Source organism: Aotus nancymaae, unplaced genomic scaffold, assembly GCF_030222135.1.
Source record: "Aotus nancymaae isolate 86718 unplaced genomic scaffold, 86718_ANA_hifiasm-v0.15.2.pri h1tg000019l, whole genome shotgun sequence".
Taxonomy (NCBI): Eukaryota; Metazoa; Chordata; class Mammalia; order Primates; family Aotidae; genus Aotus; species Aotus nancymaae.
In genome coordinates, this window is record NW_026988431.1 from 18935562 (window position 1) to 18954279 (window position 18718).

At 36.9% G+C, this 18718-nt stretch overlaps 1 protein-coding gene across 2 annotated transcripts in view; it reads left to right on the top strand.

The window, feature by feature from the left end:
• The window catches only part of ZNF385D (zinc finger protein 385D), a 1173536-nt gene that overhangs the window by 235324 nt on the left and 919494 nt on the right, over window positions 1–18718 (top strand). Inside the window, exon 1 of one of the 2 annotated variants that reach the window (XM_012466714.2) lies at window positions 2425–2480. The exons of the other annotated variant lie outside the window; for it this stretch is intronic. The gene's annotated coding sequence lies outside the window, so the exon portion shown is untranslated. Of the gene's footprint in view, window positions 1–2424; window positions 2481–18718 lie in introns of those variants that run through there. 2 annotated transcript variants of the gene reach the window in all.

Here is an 18718-nt window from a genome sequence, read left to right on the forward strand (position 1 = left end):
CTTCCTAAACAAACATTAAAATAAAACTGACCAACTGTAAATTCCTTTCTTGGGTTCTCAACTCGTAATAGTGTCACTATTTTTCTAGTTATCCAGGGACAGAAAGTTAGAGATATCTTTAAGAAATCCCTCTTCTTCACATAATTGCTACGTGTTACTAGTTACATCTCAACAATGTCTCTTTTTAAACACTCTTATATTTCATTCTCCACAGCTGCTATCACTGTTCTTACCTTCAAGATGTTTTACCTGGTGCTTCCACGGCCTCTTAAATGCTTTCTACAGATCTACTATTTTCTGGTTCTAGAGCATCTTATTAACCTGTTATATCAGATTAATCTTTTCGGTGCATTCCTGGTCACGGAGGTCCCCTGCTCAGCATTTCTGGAAGGAAGTACAAATTGCTCAGGCTAGCGATTATAGCCCCACTTGATATCTTTCATTTCTTCTACTTTCTTCCATGCGCTGTGTATTCTGGGTAGAAGGATACACTACTCCCTTCCTTTTTACCGTCAGACAAAATCACATCGTATTTTAAGGCTTCTGTCAAATGACTTCCCTTCAATGAAGTATCTCCAGACTTCACTGCCTTTTGAACTTTGCTAATGTATTTGGTGTTCTCTTCTGGCACCATACTCCGCCTAATATGGCACTTATTGGTATGTTGTCAAATTTCTCTTTCAAAGCAGGAGCAGGACCAGTTTTGTTCACTCCTAGGAAAGGCCTTTACCATAGTAAGTTAGGCTTAGTAAGTACTTCCTGAATTGAAATAGAAGGATGAGTGTTTAAATCCAGAGGAAAGCATGGAGAAAGAGAAAGGGTCAAACTAACTTAACAGTCAAGCTAATTCAAAACACAACAGATCTTTTGGTGCATTGACTGTATTTTCTGTCTTTGTTCTTGGCATCTGCTCTTCTTGTTTATCTGTGGGTTAATAAGTGATTTGGCTACTTGTTAATACACACTTGAAGAGCCCTGCATGTCTGTAAAAGTCAATGATGGGCTCCTGGGAGGAACAGACTGCTCCTTAGAGGATATTACTTACATTTTCTTTCTAAATGAGGGTGTGCTTGTGGGGTGGTCACTGTGGATTGTTTTTCAGAGCTTCTCTTGAGAATATGTACAGTGGTGTATTGCCAAAATCTCTCTACACCTCCATCAGCATTAGTATTCATAATGATTTTATCAGGAGTGATTATTAATAACAATAATGAGAAGCTGCCTGTAGGGTATTTTATCCTTCTGCACTGTTTATAAGTTATTTGGCCTCCACAGCATCCTGAAACCCCATGAAAACAGGGCTTGTTTTGTTATTTCAGATTATCTTACAAATAATAGCTCAGCTGATATTAGAAAGCAGGTTTATTTTGTTCGTTTGCGTTTTGTAACTCAAAGTGTGGTTCTTAAATCAGCAGCCTCTGCCACACCATTCAAACTGCAGAATATCAGGCCTCACTCCAGATCTATTGGATGAAAATCAGAACTGTCACAAAAATCTCAAGGTTACTCCTGTGCAAAGTAAAGTTTGAAAAACATCCTCTTTAAGTCCTAGGACAGAGCAACAAAAGGTATTTAATCCTTAGGGTACTTTACTGTGTGTGTCTCTGTGTGTGTGTGTGTGCGCGCGCGCCTCAGAAAAAGGGAGAGAGGGAGAGAGGAGACAGACAAGTAAGGGGAGAGAAATCTCAGTAGGATATGGGTCCCTCCAGAGGGACGGGCATGTGGGATTTGTGGATATGGGACTCTCCTGTATACTTAGAGTAGCTTCACCAGATTTCTTTGCAGCTGCTAAGATTGTTGAGGTTAACTGTTATTATAGTTAAATATGAGAGTTGAGAGTGTGGGTGAAGTTGTTGTCAGGTACTGCACCCAAACCAGGACAAAGGAGCTAAGCACAAAAGGAAAGCCCCCTTTTCGAGCCTCACTCACAGCAGCTCACTCAAGCTCATTTCCAGTATCTCTAGTTTCTAGATGCATTTCGCCTCCTCGTGTTTCCCCTTAACGCCCACGACCCACTCACTCCTTTAAAGCTAGTTCCTTGCCTCTAGCCTCCAGGTTTCTTTACTCCTGGTCATCAGTCTCCCTCTCTCCCGGCAGTCTCCGGCCGCGGGCCCCTCCCTCTGCACGAGCTCGCACCTCTCCCCAGCCTGGTGCACCTGGGCTGACGCGGGCTCGGGACGCCGCGAGCGCGGAGGAGGCAGAGGCGCTCTGACTGCCACCTCCAGCCCGTGCCGGAGGGACAGCACGCGCTGCGCAACGGGGACCCTCCTCCTCGGCCGCCGCTCTCGGCTCGCGGCGACCACCGCCGCTGAAGCTGCGGGCGGGCAGCCGTGCGTCTCCCAGGACAGCCAGCCCCGGCGGCTGCTCCTCCCGGATGCCAGGGCCAGGGCGCCGGGCGGCCGCCAGCAGGAGAATGAAGAGCTCGGTGGGAGGAAGGAGAGAAAAGCTCCTGGGGGCGCCGAAAGCTCAGTCCAGCCACGGTAAGTTGAGCGCAAAAAGAGGTGTCTCGGCTCAGGTGGCGGAGTTGGTTGGTGCGCCGGGCAGCGAGCTAGGGTTGCGCCCCGGCGGGATGCCAGGCGCGAGGGGCTGGGGCGCGCATGGGGGACGCGGAATGGATGTTCGCACCGCCCAGACCTTGGACCACCTCCCGGGTATCCCGCGCCATAGGTCCACACCCCCTGCCTCTTCTGCTCGGTGCCCAAAGAGAAGAGGTGAGGTTGCGGGGCTAGAGTGAAGAGCGCGGAGCTTGAGGGTCTCAGGTCACAGCCCATTGCTGAGAACCAGGGGGTAGGGGAGGCCGAGGCGGGGAGCGAGGTCAGCCTGGTTCTGGCCAGAGTGGAGGGCTGGGCCACCCGGGAAGGACGTCCTGCTGGCTGTCTCCCATTGGGTGTGTGCGGGGCGTCCTCCCTCCTGGAGGGAAACCTGGCTAAGTTGTTGGGATAAAGAAACACAGCCGGACAGCTTCCTGTTTTCTTTTTCTTTTTTCTTTTCATTAAAAAAAAAAAAAAAAAAAAAAAATGCACACGTTTTGAGGGCAGGGTGAGAAGCTGCTGAGTTATACGAAGCCTTCCTCCAAGGAAATCACTTGGACATTTAGGGTGGAGTTGGGAGGCTGAGGTTAAGCCAGGGCTCCTGAATCTGATCCTCTTCTTGGCCATCTAGTGCTGCTTTTACGCCTCCATTGGGTACCTGGAGGACCAAATTAGAAGAGAGCACAGAGTTTGTGTACCTTTTGACCTCTTACCTCTTGAGAGACGTTTTATTGTGTGTATAAATTTGGGTCCGAGGACACCTGCAGCCTCCAATACGGTTTTACCCTGTGTGAAATGCCCAATTCCAGATCAGTGCCCCTTACAGTTCAGACTCGTTCACGTCATGTGTTTCTGGAGATTGTGTTGATGGGTGTTTTAGCCCGAGCTGGTCTGTGATTTCAAACGAGTGATGCGTGGTTCCTGGGCATTTGAGTGTCTTCAGATTCTGGAACCTTGAACTGACTGAGGAGAATATCTGACATTCTGTAGGTGTAACTGAGGATCTTAAAGCTGGCGCTGTTCTATGCTAATCCCGTGGCGGTCCTGGGATGTGATGGGGAAAATCATCTCTATTCTGCTGAGGCTATTTATTAGCTGGTCTGTTAAATGTCCCTTTCAGGTGACCACTCAATTCTGGTTCACGATGTTTTTCTAAAACTGACTGGAAAGGCCTCCCTCCCTCTGGGTTGTCGTGCCACTCGTTGGCCTATGATGGGTAATCCAGTCACACTATTTTGGTCTCTAAGCATGAAAAGCAAATATGGGTCATTTCAAATTATGTAGATTGATGCAACACAGCATGTCCGGGGTTTGCTGCAATTTCTTCACATTTCTTTCCAGATGTTTTTCAGAAATTAACTTGAGCACTCTATTCATGGAGCTAAAATATAGACTAGGGGAATGCGCAAACATCTTGAGTTAATGTATTATCTCAGATTTAAGGAAATGAAGTGCTGGAAGTTGTCTGTGTTAGGAGAAAGAGACCTGAGCCAAAAATCAGGGCTTCTGAATTATTTTTGCTCTATGACAATGTGGCTGAGGGATCTTTGGGGTTTCTTAATAATAACAACACCCAAAATGTGTTTCCCATTCACTGCACACCAAACTCTACAGCTACTGTGAATGCACAACAATCCCAAGAAGGTGGTGGTGTTACCATCTCCATTCTGTAGACAAGGAAAAGGAGCTTTAGAGATATTAAATTGGGAAAAGTCCCAGAGTTAGTGTTTAGTAATCCAAGATTGCAGAACTCCAAAGGCAGTTGTTAACCCCTACACAACCTCTTTGAGTCTCACTTGATAAATGAGAGTAATAGATCTAAGTTCTAATTCCATGAAAAATTTGTGCAGTGATGATAATATAGGTTGATTTATATACAGCCATCTCAGGTATTTAATATAGAATGCAGAATTTGAGATGTGAAATCAAATAAAAATTGTGTGGCCCTTATATAATTCAGTCTGCCAGCTCTAGAGAGGGCAGAACACTCAGATCTTAGTGTTCGTCTTGAATGACGTTCTTTGAGTCCTGTTATTGTAAATCAATAGTGCTATATTATAGCCCTTGTCTTAACAATGTGTGATTTATAACATCAAACATGTCTGGTGCTAACATCATATTTGTATGACTATAGAGTTATCCTGAGGTCTACATGAACACTTTCATATATCAGCCAGCTTATAATTAAAGCTCAGATCCTGACAGGATATTAAATTTCAATTAAGAGGTACAAGCAGCTTGTTTTAAAATTTCCTTTTTATTTTCAACAGTATTTTCAAAACAATTACTCCCCCTGCTGTGATTTGCTATTTACCAGGTGCGTCGAAAGTTCAGTAATGAAAATGTTTGCAATTCAAGAAAACAAAGTGTTTCAACCGTAGTAACAAAGATTAGATGATTCACATCTAACTTGGGACTTTTTTTTAAAATTTAATCAAAATGTTGCATTTCTCATTGCTAAGTGTATGCAGGTAGCTGAGTGTACAGCATCCATTGTTTTCTTGTAATCTCCAACTTCATAAACTCATTACTCATGAGTTCTCCAGCTAAGTAATGTTAGTACCTGTCTATAAAGATTTTGAGGTTTTAAAAGTAGGAGTAAGAATAAGATACATTTGTCATGTTTCTTCACTGGCTGTAATTATGCTTTAAAAGTCATAATATATTTTAAGTCACAGATCTGATTTGCCCGTACATGAATGGAATTATCAAATAAAAGTTGTATAAACCCATTGAGATGCTAATGCTATTAATATTCCAAATGTGAAAGAGGCTTTGGAAAATAGAAAATCTTTGAGAAATTAAAGATATTTTACTATGTTTCATTGTACTTGCATGGTATCTTACTGTTTTCCAATCTGCATGTCTCATAACTTGCCTAGAGATTTGTTTTATTTTTTGGCAGTAGGTAATGAGGTTTTTGTAGTAGCTAACATATTTAACCTGAGAACAGTATTAAAGTGATGAAACTAATTATCAACTTGAATTGTCAAACTGCAAAATATGACAATAGGAGTCTTGTAAATGGTTAGCCTTATAATTACATGTATGCTCTATTGTTTTAAAAATGTTTGTTTCATATTCACACAATAGGACTAATATTTTATTTGATATTATTTGGTGATTTGAACAACCAGATCTCTGAGAGTAATTTAAGCTCCATAAACATGAGTCACACTGACTTCCCAGATTGAAGAAACTAATATTGGAAAAGGATCTGTAATTTTTAATGTTTCAAGAGCTTGGAACTGAAGGTAGATGGTACTTCTTAGTTTTCTAACAAGGACTCTAAAGTGAGAGACTGAATAAAATAAAGCCGATGAGTTGAAAAATCAAGCAAGTGCTTAAATTGCCACTTAGGAAGCAGAGATCAGCTTCCGTAGATTACACACCCAAAACTGCCAGTGTAATTTATATTTTTAACAAGTAGATGATACACTGGAGATCATTTAAAACATTCTAGTACATTACAAATGTATTTATTTCTACCTTTTTAGAGCCTGGTGAAACTAGTGATGTCTTCTTGCTATGGAGTCAATGTTTGTATCTTCCCCCAGATTCATATTGTGAAGTCCTAACCCCTAATGGGTTAGTATTTGAGGTGAGACCTTTGGGAAGTGATCTGGGTTAGACGTGGTTATAAGGGTAGCGCCCCCATAATGGGATTAGTTCTTCTATAAGATGAAGAAGAAATGAGGGCCCTCCCTTTGTCATGTGAAGACGCAGCAAGAAGATACCCATCTGCAGACCAGAGGGAGGGCCCACCCCAGTCATTGAGTCTGCTGGCTCCTAGATCCTGGTCTTCACAGCCTCCAGAACTGTGAGAAATAAATGTGTGTTGTTTAGACACCTAGTACGTAGTATTTTGTTATAGCAGCCCATACTGATTAAGACACTCACCATTTTGGAATAACTCATGATTAACATAAAAACTTTGCAATGAGAGGAAGTTGAAGGACACCTAGAGGCAGAGAGGAATCAAATTATTTACAAAGCCTTTATCCTGTTTTAAATGTGGTTTTAATCATATTCAGATAATTCTTTACCACTTCTAGTAGTTTGCCTAGATTGGGGCATGTTTCAAAGAGTATCTTATTCCTAACTTCCTGATAAACCAGTAGGGTATACTAGAACACAGTTTTAGAATGGGATAGAGCCCTTTAGATTGCTTAATTACTTTATTACTTTACCTATAATGTCATTCTTCCATATGTTCATTTTTTTTTTTTTTTTTTTTTTTTTGCCTTATTTGGAACCCACAGGTCAGTTCTCTTTAATTGTATCTATTAAAACAAGCTAGCATGCAGAATTTCAAAACGGGTCTTTTCAGTGAGAAGTTTGCAGTAAGACAGTTTTCATTTTCCTTCCTTGTAGTTATGTAGCTCATCTTTCAGGAAACAGTACCGATCTTGATGTGCCTTGATCAGTCATTAGACCTATTTGTCCCTGTTAAGAATAAAAGACATTGTTATGGCACAGTGTTAGGAAGCTCCATTTGAGGATTTTCCTGAGAGTCTCTCATAACATGAGGTCAGATGTTCTCTGTTACGTTTTTTTGGTAATCTTATCATGTGTTCTGATTTTATTACTAAAGAATAATTTGCTGCAGTTTTTATAATAGAAGAGATTATTAGCTATTTCTTTTTCCTTTGCTTCTCCAACGGTCGCCCATCTATCCTCAACTGAAATGGAAGAAAAAAGAATAAAATGTATCTTTCTTTCAAGTGCTCCTTAAACATAAGAATAATACAGGAAACTCCAGAAGGCATCCTGAAAAAAATACAGATTTTAAAATTGTATTTAGTTAAGTACAACTTCCAGAAGTTAGCAGTCTCAGTTTCCTAAAGCCATCCAGATCATCTGGAATTTAAAGAATAAAAGTTCCATGTACTGGACTCAGTTCTTAGGTGGCTATAAATTCTACATTCACAGTAAATTCATAGTACATTCTATCATAGTAAAATTTGACATCAAGGTCATAGAGAAAAATAGTTATTTAGCATGGTATAGCATTTTAAGAGGTATGACTTTGAGAACTGGACTGCCTGGATTTGAATCCTTGATTTTTTTTTTTTTTTTTTAAGTGGTGAGAATTCAGTCAATGTATCACATCTCTCTTTTCCTCAGTTCCCTCATCTATAAACTAGTGTTAATCTCAGAGCACTGATTGAAGACTTAATAAGGTGATACACATAAAGTGTTTTGAATAGTGTCTAGTACCTAGTAAGATAAATGTTAGCCATTTTTATTTTCATCATATATTAGTTTCCTAGGGCTACTGTACCAAGATTGTCATAAACTTGGAGGCTTAAAACAACAGAAATTTCTTCCTTCAAAACTCTAGAGGCCAGATGTTTGAAGTTAGTATCACTGGCCAACAGCCAGATGTTGGCAAGGCTTTGCTCTCTTAGGAGGCTTTAGGGGAGAATCTTTTCCTGGACTTTTCCAGCTTCTGTTGGCATTCCTTGGCTTGTGGACACATCACTCCAATCTTGGCCTTTGTCTTCACTGCCTTCTTCTCTGAGTGTCTACTAATCTCCTTTTGTTTCTCCCTTATTAAGGACATTTGTATTTGCATTTAGGGTCTACCCTGATAATCCAGGATAATCTCCCCATTTAAAAATCTTTAATATATGCAAATACCTTTTTTCCAAATAAGGTTATCATTTACAGGTTCCAAGGATTAGAAACTGATATATTTTCAGTAAGGGCTGGAGAGTACAGGAATGGGAGGAGAATATGCGTTATTTTGTCTATTACAATCATCATCTTTTTAAAAAATATTATGTTGATGTATGAAAAGACAGCAGAACCAACATAAATAAAATGTAAAAAATGCAGAAAGAACCAGAAATTTATTTTTAAAGTATATTATTTTAACCTGTTTTAATTTTGACCAGATTTTGAGTAAAAGATGTACAGGGCAATCAATTATTTTCTGCTGTCTTCACCCTAACGCACTCAATAAATATTTTATGAGTGATTACTGTGTGCCTGGAGAGTGCTAGTGCTGGGAATATCAAAGTTGATGGAAAAAGCAAGAGCCTGTCCTCATGGAGTGTAAAGACCAGTGTCTAAATAATAGCATTACTCTAGGCAATGACTACCTTTCTAGTATTGAGTACTTTTATTGGGTATAGTTGGCTCTTTATATTTAACCTCAGCATTTTAGGGGAAAGGAAGTATGATTAAACTGATGTTAGAGATAAGAAACTATGCCAAAGAATATGCACAGATAGGAAGGGCCAAATTTTAAACTCTGCTTTCTCTGATTGATTGTACTGTATATGACTTGAAACAAGATGAAGAATCAAGACAAGCTTAAAAAGTAAATACAAATAATTTTTTATAAAGATAAACATCTCATCGACAGACCACATAATGTAATTACATAGAAATGTCAACTAATGAGATGTTCTGGTTAATTGGGCTTTGGTTTAACCAGAAAGGTAAGAACCATTTTTTAGAATACTTTTTTGTTTTCCAAAATTTTTTCTTAGCTATTTGTTGATATTCTGGCCTCAGTGAATAGACAATATTTACTTATTTATTCTTTATCTTCGTTTTATTTTGTTGTTATATATAATATGAAATTTACCATCCTAATCATTTTAAGTGCACAGTTCAGTGGACATTCATATTGTTGTGCAAGCATCACCACCACCCATCTCTAGAACTCTTCATCTTGCAAAACTGAAACTCTATCACCATTAAACAATTGTTCCCATTCTTCCCTGCCCACAGTCCCTGGCAACCACCATGCTATTTTCTGTCTCTGTGATTGATTTTGATTAAGTACCTCATAAAGGTGGAATCATACAGTATTTGTCGTTTGGCAGTTGGCTTATTTAACATGATTTCATCCATGTTGTAACATGTGTCAGAATTTTCTTCTTTTTTAAGGCTAAATGATATTTCACTGTGTGTATATATGATATTTTGCATTTCCTGTCAGCTGTCCATGGACACTTGGATTGCTTTGGTTTAGCTGTTGTATAAAGCTGTTTCAGTTTAATGCTGCTATAAACATGAGTGCACAAATATCCTTAAGACTCTACTTTCAATCTTTTTGAATATACTCAGAAGTGGAATTGCTAGATCATGTAATAATTCTAATACTTTGAGGAACTGCCATACTGTTTCTAAAGTGGTTGTACATTTTTTGTTTCCACAAGAAGTGTACAAGTTTTCTAATTTTTCCACATCTTCACCAATGCGTATTTTCTATTTTTTGATAGTAGCTATCCTAATGGGAGTGAAGTGGTATCTAATTGTAGTTTTGATTTGTATTTTCCTTTGATTAGGGATGTTGACTCTCTTTTCACGTGTGCTTATTAGCCATTTGTGTATCTTCTTTAAAGCAACGTTGAGTCCTTTGCCCATTTTTAATCAGGTTGTTTTGTTGTTGACTTTTTCCATGTATATTATAGGTATTAATCCCTAATCTGATATATGATTTGTAAATATTTTCTACCATTCTGCAGTTATCTTTTATGTCTTTTTTGCACAAAATTTTAAGAGTTTCATAAAGTCCTATTTGTCTATTTTTTTGTCATTGTTGCCAGTGCCATTGATGTCATATCCAAAAACTCATTGCCTATTCTAAATCTTTTTTTTAAATAATGGGTTTAAGATGTCTTTTAAAAGTATGTAAAGTATCACTAAATTAAATTCCATAAAAATAAAAGCCTAGAATGAATATGTTACTATAATTACGGACTAAAATATGAATACTATCACAAACACAATGTTGAGCATCAAGAGGTAGAAACCCCAAAAAGCATGATTCATTTACACAAAGTTCAATATTAAGTAAAGCTAACTTACAAGCACATCGTGGTTAATGTTGAAGGAGAAGGTAAGATGCCAAAATGTTTCATTTCCTGTTTGGGGGTGTTGGTTACCTAGGACTGTTCACTTGTAAAAATTCATTGAGTTGTATTAATATGATCTATGCAGAACTCTGTATTTGAATTATACTTTTAAAAAGTTTGAAAAGTTAAGCATTGAGATGCTCATGATAAAGAGAAATTCCCTTGAGAGTAAGAAAGCTAAGTAAAGAAGTACTCAAACCTATGTTCTGTAAGAATACACATTCACCAGACTTGGTCCATCAATTTAACCATAAGTTTTTAAACAGCCATTAGACCCAAAGAAGCAGATATAATCAGAAGACTATTTTTTCCAGGAAAAAAAAAGATCATTCTTGGTACTGAGTCTTAAAAAATGTTTCTCATGAGTCTTCATAAAGAAGGAATGGAATGGCCCAGTGAGCAGCATCCTTGTTAATGTAGCAAAGATTTGAATAGGAATCGTACTTACAGAATATAAAGAAGTTTAGTTACTGGATGCCTCCTTGTCTGACTTCAACCATTTTAATTTCTAGTATGATGAGGGGCTACATACCCCTTAGACAATGCCTTATCCATTTTGCCCCATTTAATGATGCTTTTAACAGTGGGTGTGGGTCAGTGAGCTTGAGCTTGTCTATGCTCACAAACTCTTAGTGCTGATAGACTTTGTGATGGTTTAGAAGCTGGGATCTGCTTGACTCTTTGGGAAATCTGAGAAAAGGGATTCCTTCCAGAAAAAAAAGTGTACCTCTAAGATGACAGTAGCCAGCAAGGTACAGTGGGCAAGGTCCAGGCAGTGGTAGACCTTGCCCTCTCCTGCCATCTCAGGGATATACACTCTTGCCTGGAAAACAGCTATTTCTCAGGTTCTCCAAAGGGAAACTTATTAAGAAGTAGTAAGTATCATACAGTGAACTAACTTGGACTTCCCTTGGTAATTCAGTTCTTTGCAGATCTCATTGAGAATCAGTAATCACGACAGTGAGTTCTGTGACAGTAGAGATTTTGTTTTATTAATCTTTCTGCCTCCTGCAACGCCTGTCAGTGCCTTAAAAAAAGTAGGTGCCCCAAACATTTGTGAAACAATTAAATTATGCTGCCTGGCAGACATAGAAGTTGTAGAAAATTCAGCTGAATACCCCTCAGAGTCTAAACGCATTTTGCAATTTGCCTTAAAAGCAGTATAATACCCCCTCAGATTTTGATTTGCCTTTCCATTTGTTCTCTCCCAAATAAAGTAGACACATCTCAATTACTGGTTAATTGACAGCTTCTAGTAGATTGAATTTCAAAAGTATTATAGGACCTCATAAAGAAGAGCTTCACCTTAGAAAATTGCTTTCAAAATACAGTTTTTCAGTTCCTATGGAATTTGGTGAGTGGTTGGATCTGTAACAATATTTTATTAGTGGCATAATTCTTAATTACATATTAATCAGAAATTATGTCTAAGGAAACATATTTCACCTTGATTCTTCATAAATAAAAAATCAATACAAGTTAATCTGAAGAGATGATACTTAAAGAGTTTTCCCTTTTTAGATTATAAATTAGAACATGTGTTCTTAATTTAAATTTTCAAAAATTGAAGAACCACTCAGGACTGCAAAAAAGCCAGGAAAAAGAATTCTTTTCTTAAAACGTTGCCCTTAACAAAGGTAAAAGTTTCCATAATTCAGAATTTTTAGCAGACATAAAAGATTTGAGAAAAACCAAATAGCATACACTCATATTAATATATTAATCACAACTAATAACAAAAGTCTGCCATTAGAAATAATGGGATTTGCATTTCTATGTATATTTAGAGCAAACTGTTTTTATTTTTTCCGCTAGTTCACATACTAAAAACTTACATTGAAATACTATTTCACAGAACACAAAAGTTACAGTTGGAATTATTTTTTTCTTCCCACAAATTAGGTGGGAAGTTCACATACTACAAACTTACATTGAAATACTATTTCACAGAACACAAAAGTTACAGTTGGAATTATTTTTTCTTCCCACAAATTAGGTGGATAGGCATTACCATTAGCTACTTTTTTTTTTAAGATAAGGACACAAAAGTAAGAAAGGTCAAGTGATTTTCCAGATCAAGTAATTTGTGGGTGGCAACATTAAATAGTGAACTATTTTTGACTCAAAGCCTGGTGTTCTCTCTCCTGCCCTGAATAGTTTCCTTCTCTCTACATACACAGCGAAATAGCTTCTGCTAAGTCTATCATACATGGGAATGATTTACTGGAGGAAAATGATAGTACATGAATGGAATGGAGATGAGAATAATCAATAAATGACAGTATTAAGGGAGCACTAATGAAACTTTAATTTGAAAACTGCTTCAGAATATACTCCTAGATAGGCTTCATAACCATACTCACATTTGATGTGAAGATAAACTACTTTTATGTCAATGCTGAAGTGACTTTAACAGTTTTGTACCTTGATGTGGTCCTTAAGGAAAATTGTCAGGACCGTTAATACGTTTCTAAATTGATTAGGCTAATTTGGTACTCTAAAAGAGATCTTGATCTTCCTATAAATTAATGCTACTTATTACATTTTGATTACAGCAAATTGCTTGCTTTCCGTGCCCAAGTTTGAAAGTTTCCAGTCTCTGCGTGTCTGTCCTTTCCCAGTTGTTGGCTTTCTATTTGGTCTCGACACATCAGAACAATGAATCATCTTGTCCATTAGCTGAGTTTGGAAATTCTGTGTTATTCAATGAATTTGTTTTTACATCATCCCTTTGATAATTCAAAACCTGGCAACTTTATTTTCCCAGATGTGTTTTTGATGCAACATTGACTAGTTTTGTTTTGAGCAGCAATGGCTGTGACTTTTTATCCATAAGAATCAAATGAGATATTTTAATAATCAACATTATGTTTCAGAATAATAAAAGGTTTGGGCAATAATAGTGATCTCTAGAGGGGTCGCATAATCAAATAATATCAGAAGGTTCTCAATTTGTATAACCTGAAGGAAACAAATGTGCCAACTGAGTGATCACCCCGATTAATAGCATCTCATAGGAATACAGCTATTCATTTCTCTTTCATAAGTTCCCACTAAAGGAGAGTCTAAACTTTGAAGTCGATGTGTTGTTTCTTGGTTTCTAACAGTTAAAGCATGAACAGAAAGAGAGGAGTGAGACAATGTATGCCAACACAAAGAACCCTTCATGCTACCTACTGTAAATAGGTCATATGGGGGCATTGGTATTTGTTCCACCTTGAAAGAGTTTTTAAGACTTCATGTCATTACTTCATTGCTAAAATAAACAGCCATGAATCTTGGAAGCTGGCTATTACTAAGGTTTTAATAAATGGAGTCTAAGAAATGATAACAGTAATGTTGAAATTTGGATGATTGTCGTCGAGCATATAGAGAACACAGTGGAGCATGTCCTTTAAGATACTGCCAAGTACTGTGCAATCTTTATTGTCTTTGGAACTAAACCTGTGATGCTGACTTCATGAGTGTGTGTGTGGATGGGAGTATAATGTGTATATACAAACTGAAATAGTTTGGAAGTCATTGAGAGGCTAGTTTGAGGATGACTTGGCATACCTTCATGGAAAATCATAAAAGTAGTTTGGCCTAAAAGAATATAAGTACCAGGCACATGTTTTAAAGAAAGAAATCATGCTCTTCATTACCAGCTATGGTTTATTTAGCTTTAGCCTTTTTAGTTCCTGAAGTTTTTCAGAAAATGAGACAAGTTGCAAGAATTAAACTGTGCATACTTTCCAAGAAAACATCAGAACCATTACCAAAGAGGACACTGTTGAAGCTAGTCAAGTGCTTTTAATAGTCACAGTAATCCCAGCTGAAATTGTTTCTTGTTTGTAGCTTTGTTCTGGCCTTCCATTCATGTTTAAAAGTGGCTTCATACATACCTTTAAGAACTCAACTATACATTAAAAATACCTTTTTATTGAACATTATGTTGCCTCTAATACATATTTCCATTTCTCTCTTACAACTCAGGTTTAAAAAATAGTCATATGGCCAAGCAACATAAATGATACTATAAATTCATTTGTTTATGTATGTTTCATAACTGGTTTCCTTATCAACGAGAGATTTAGTATCCATATAGAACATTATTTCCTATCATTTTAACTGGCATTCCCATTGTCATCTCAAACTGAATTCATCATTTCACCCCTAAATTCAGCTCCACTTCTTCTTGACATGATTGTCTTTCAATATCAAGGCTTTCTCAGAGTTTATCTATTTCTGTACATTTAAATAGTAGATACCAATCTTGACACACAATCAGTTACAATGATTGCTCAATTTTCATCATATATTCATAAATATGGGGAACCTAAAAGGGTCCCATCATTAGTATTGTTACATTTCTTTTCTGGAAATCATAATTGCTGAGACCATTCCTAAGTTCCATCAATATGCCCAAGGTAGTAGAGCCTCTGAAAATATTCAAGGAAGACTTTGCTTCAAAATGAAAATCTTATTTGTTCTTTTACAAGACTAATACCTACTCATTTGTTAGGTGGTATTGGATTCTACAAGACAGAAAAACCTCTTACATGTTGCATAAGAATACCTCTGTGTTTGAGTTAATGGAATCAATTACAGCCTTCTAGCATTAGCTAATGATAGTAGATCTAAAATGGCCACTAAGTTATTCCACGTTGCACTGTCATATTGTTCCCAGTAAATAAGTTAAAATAACCATAGTTTTCAGGTTTTTTTTTTTTTTTTTTTTTTCTTTAAATACAGGTAGTCAAGGCAGTATACTTTTTTGTCTAATGTCAGAAGGGATGATTTGGTTGAATTTCCTGGGTACTGGGCCTGGATATGTAACCAGATGTCTTGTAGGGTTATGATACCTAGACACTAATTCATACAGATGGTTCCAGTAACTGTGGAGGTGAGTGTTTTCTTTTGCCATTTAACATTTAAGCCCCAACTAGGCATCCATTATCAATGTCGTTCAGTCGTTGTAATCCCCAGTAACTCTGTTACTATAAAGGCCATTCTAAATTTTTCCTTGTTTTTTAAGTCCTCTGTCTAATGCCTGCTTCACATTCAAAATATTAGCTGATTTTTGCTTCTCACATGAAATAAAGGCTGTTAGGCAAGCAAATCTCCATCATTTTTAGTACAAGTCACAGCTCTACCACCATTTTGATTCAAATCTCCTCATTTCAAAAGGATTGCTGTCCCATGCTCACTTATTTTATGATCCCACCTCCTCCTGGTGCTGCCTAAGCAGTTCATCAATTACTCATCTTCTCTCTTAAAACTTCACTCTCTCCATCTGCTCTCCCGCCAGACCTGCTGTATTGTCTTCTATATAGAATAACTTTCTTTAAGCTGCTACTTGAAGTTGCAGAATGCAACTTTTGAATAAATTTTCTTTTTGTTAAAAAATAAGGCTGTGTTCCTTGAATATTTGCAGAGGCTCTGCCACCTTGGGCATTTAATGGAATTGAGGACTTTTCTCAACAGTGGTGAGCTCTCCTTGGAATTGCTGTCAGACTTTTGAAAAGGGTGGTATCTATGCTTTGTCTTCATTTCCTCACTTCAATTTGTCATATTTCTGAGATAATTTTTCAATTATTACAAGTGAACTTTTTGTCACATCCAAAAATCTCTTTTCAGTATTACTTCTTGAACATGCTGAAATATTTGACACTGCTGACTGTCCCTGTTGTTCATTCAACAAATATTTATTAAGTGCCCAGTACTGCATAAGGTACAAACTTTGGAAATATGGATGTAATTCAACATTTTCTTTCCAGGAGCTCAAAGGTAACTGGGAAAGAGAAAAATAGACCATTTAAAATATAGCATATCAAATTCTTGTAATGTTTAAATCTATTTACTCTAATTTCTTGTTCTCCTTCTTGCGATTACTTAGAAGGATTGCAATTCTCCACTCCCTCGAAGTTAGGTTATTCCAGCAGTTATGTTATTGGCTGTGGCCAATAAAATGTAAATGGAAGTGATGTGTCATTTCTGGCAGAAGATGTTAAAAGTTGGTGTGTGATTTGCTAGTTCCTTTTTCTTGTCACAGAGACAAACAGGTGGTGAAGGCTTTGTCAACCTATGACCCTGAGAGAATGACTTGAAACAGAGGGCCTGCTGACCTGATAGGAATATATTGAGGGAACAAGAAATAAGTTTCTGTTTCTTTAAGTTACTAAGATTTTACAGTTTTGTTACTTCTGCATAACCTAGCATGTCTTAACTGATATGATGCTATGTTGGAAAGGTGAATAAGAAACTGTAAAGACACAACTGTATGCTTTCAAGTGTTTATATCTGCACTTCCAAGATTTCTACTAAACTTTTCAAACTGAATATTCCAAAGTCACCTTAAACTCACCACATTAAAAATAATTTCTTAAGACTATAAAAATATTTGCTTGATAATAGGTGACATTAATTTATCTGTCTTGCATCTAATTGAAAGGTAGTAGAGGGTCTGTGAGAAAATCCTGTCCACAACCAACCACAGGTATTTCTTAGTGCATTTATTACTATAATCAGAATTACTCTTCAGTTTGTATTTTCTCCGTTAAAAACTTCTTGAAACTTAAAAACAATTCAAGATCACATAGAGACTTGGAGATAATGATATGCTCTGGTCTATTTTTCTTCCTATCTGAAAGCTTCATTGTATTAAGACAGGAAAAGTACTATGTAATTATGTATGTGAACTTCTTGATAATCAATGATGGAATTTTCTCTTTATGTGCTAATGCTTATTCTTACACTTTTTCATATGATTAATATGCTAAGTAAAATGCAGTTTCTATTGTAACTTGCTATCTTGTTTCCTAGACATACTGAAGATAAGGTATTATCTCGATAGTAAATGTTTTACTCACTTAATAGTAGACTCTGATTTTATTATCACTCAAACCTCCCATTCTTCATTATGATATTATCTTATTCTCTCTTTTAAATTTTTACCTGAATCTACTTTGTAAAATGTTCAGAGCTTGCTTTTTTGCTTTCTTGCTTGCTTGCTTTCCTTCTTTCCTTTCTTCCTTTCTTCCTTTCCTCCTTCTTCCTTCCTTTCCCTCTTCCTCCTTCCTTTCCTCCCCTCCATTTATTTATTTCTATCATCTAATAACTTTGAATTGACTAAACTCAGAAACATCCCATTTGATTGGTATTATCAGTATTATCTTTGATTTGTCATAGATTCTTCTATTCCCATCTCTTAAGGAATTAAGCCATAACACTTTCTACTCTATGTATTATCTACCTATATAATGTTGATACAAGACTTGCAATCATATCTTTATATTTCCTTGAAATCTTAGCTGTAAAGACGATCAGTTGGGAAACAAAGTTCTAGCACAGAAGACCTGCTGGAATCTCATTCAGACAGAGGTTTCTATAGCCAAGGCCAGCATTGTGTCTGGCCTCTTTTCTCTCTGCCTTCTCTCTCCCTCTCACCTTTCTTAGATTTACCCTCACTATTTACTGACCCATTTCAAATACCTACTGTAAAATTCTCTCCTTAAAACAATGAGGGGATACTAAAAGATAAATCATACAAAGATAACACTTGAAACAACAGCATATGCCAAACTTTTCATGCCATTCTCATTGAAATATATCTTCTGTGTGGTTTGCTGTTTTTCATGTGTAGACCATTTAACAAATAAATGCCCAATAATAAGGCAAAACATTACCTATGAGGTATAGACATAGATGCATTGTTATGTGGTATTTGTATGGTTTGGTCTCTTGAGTTCTACCTCCACACAGTCCTTGGAATTCAAAGTAGTTAAATCTCAAGCTGCTTAAAACATGCATATTTGCCTACAGAGACTCATATACCTACACAAATTAAGAGGTTTTATTCTGCATAGATTTTTTTTACATGCTTGATCTTTGGAAAGAAGTTGGAAGTACTTTTAGCCTACATGCAGAGAAATACTACTTATGAGATAACACACAGAATTTACTGAGTTCTGTGTCTATTTGCCGTAATAAAGTTTTTCATGTTTTGTAGCTTGTATATTTTCATGACTTGAAAATATATTGTTCTTTGTCAACAGGCTCTGCTGTTAAATTTGTGATATGTTGTATACTGTGTATCCTAAAAATCTGTTTTTAATTATTCCTTGAGTTAAGAGCAAATGAATATTTCTTTCTTATACTCAACAGATGATTTAATTTTATTTTTGTATACTCCTGTTTTATACTATTTCTTATATCCTATGTTGTTATTTTCATAGATCTGGCTGTTTTACTGGAATACAGAACAAGTAACTATGTTAGAATATGTGTGATGTAAAGTATAGATGTATAGATTCAGATGAGTCTGCAAAAGAC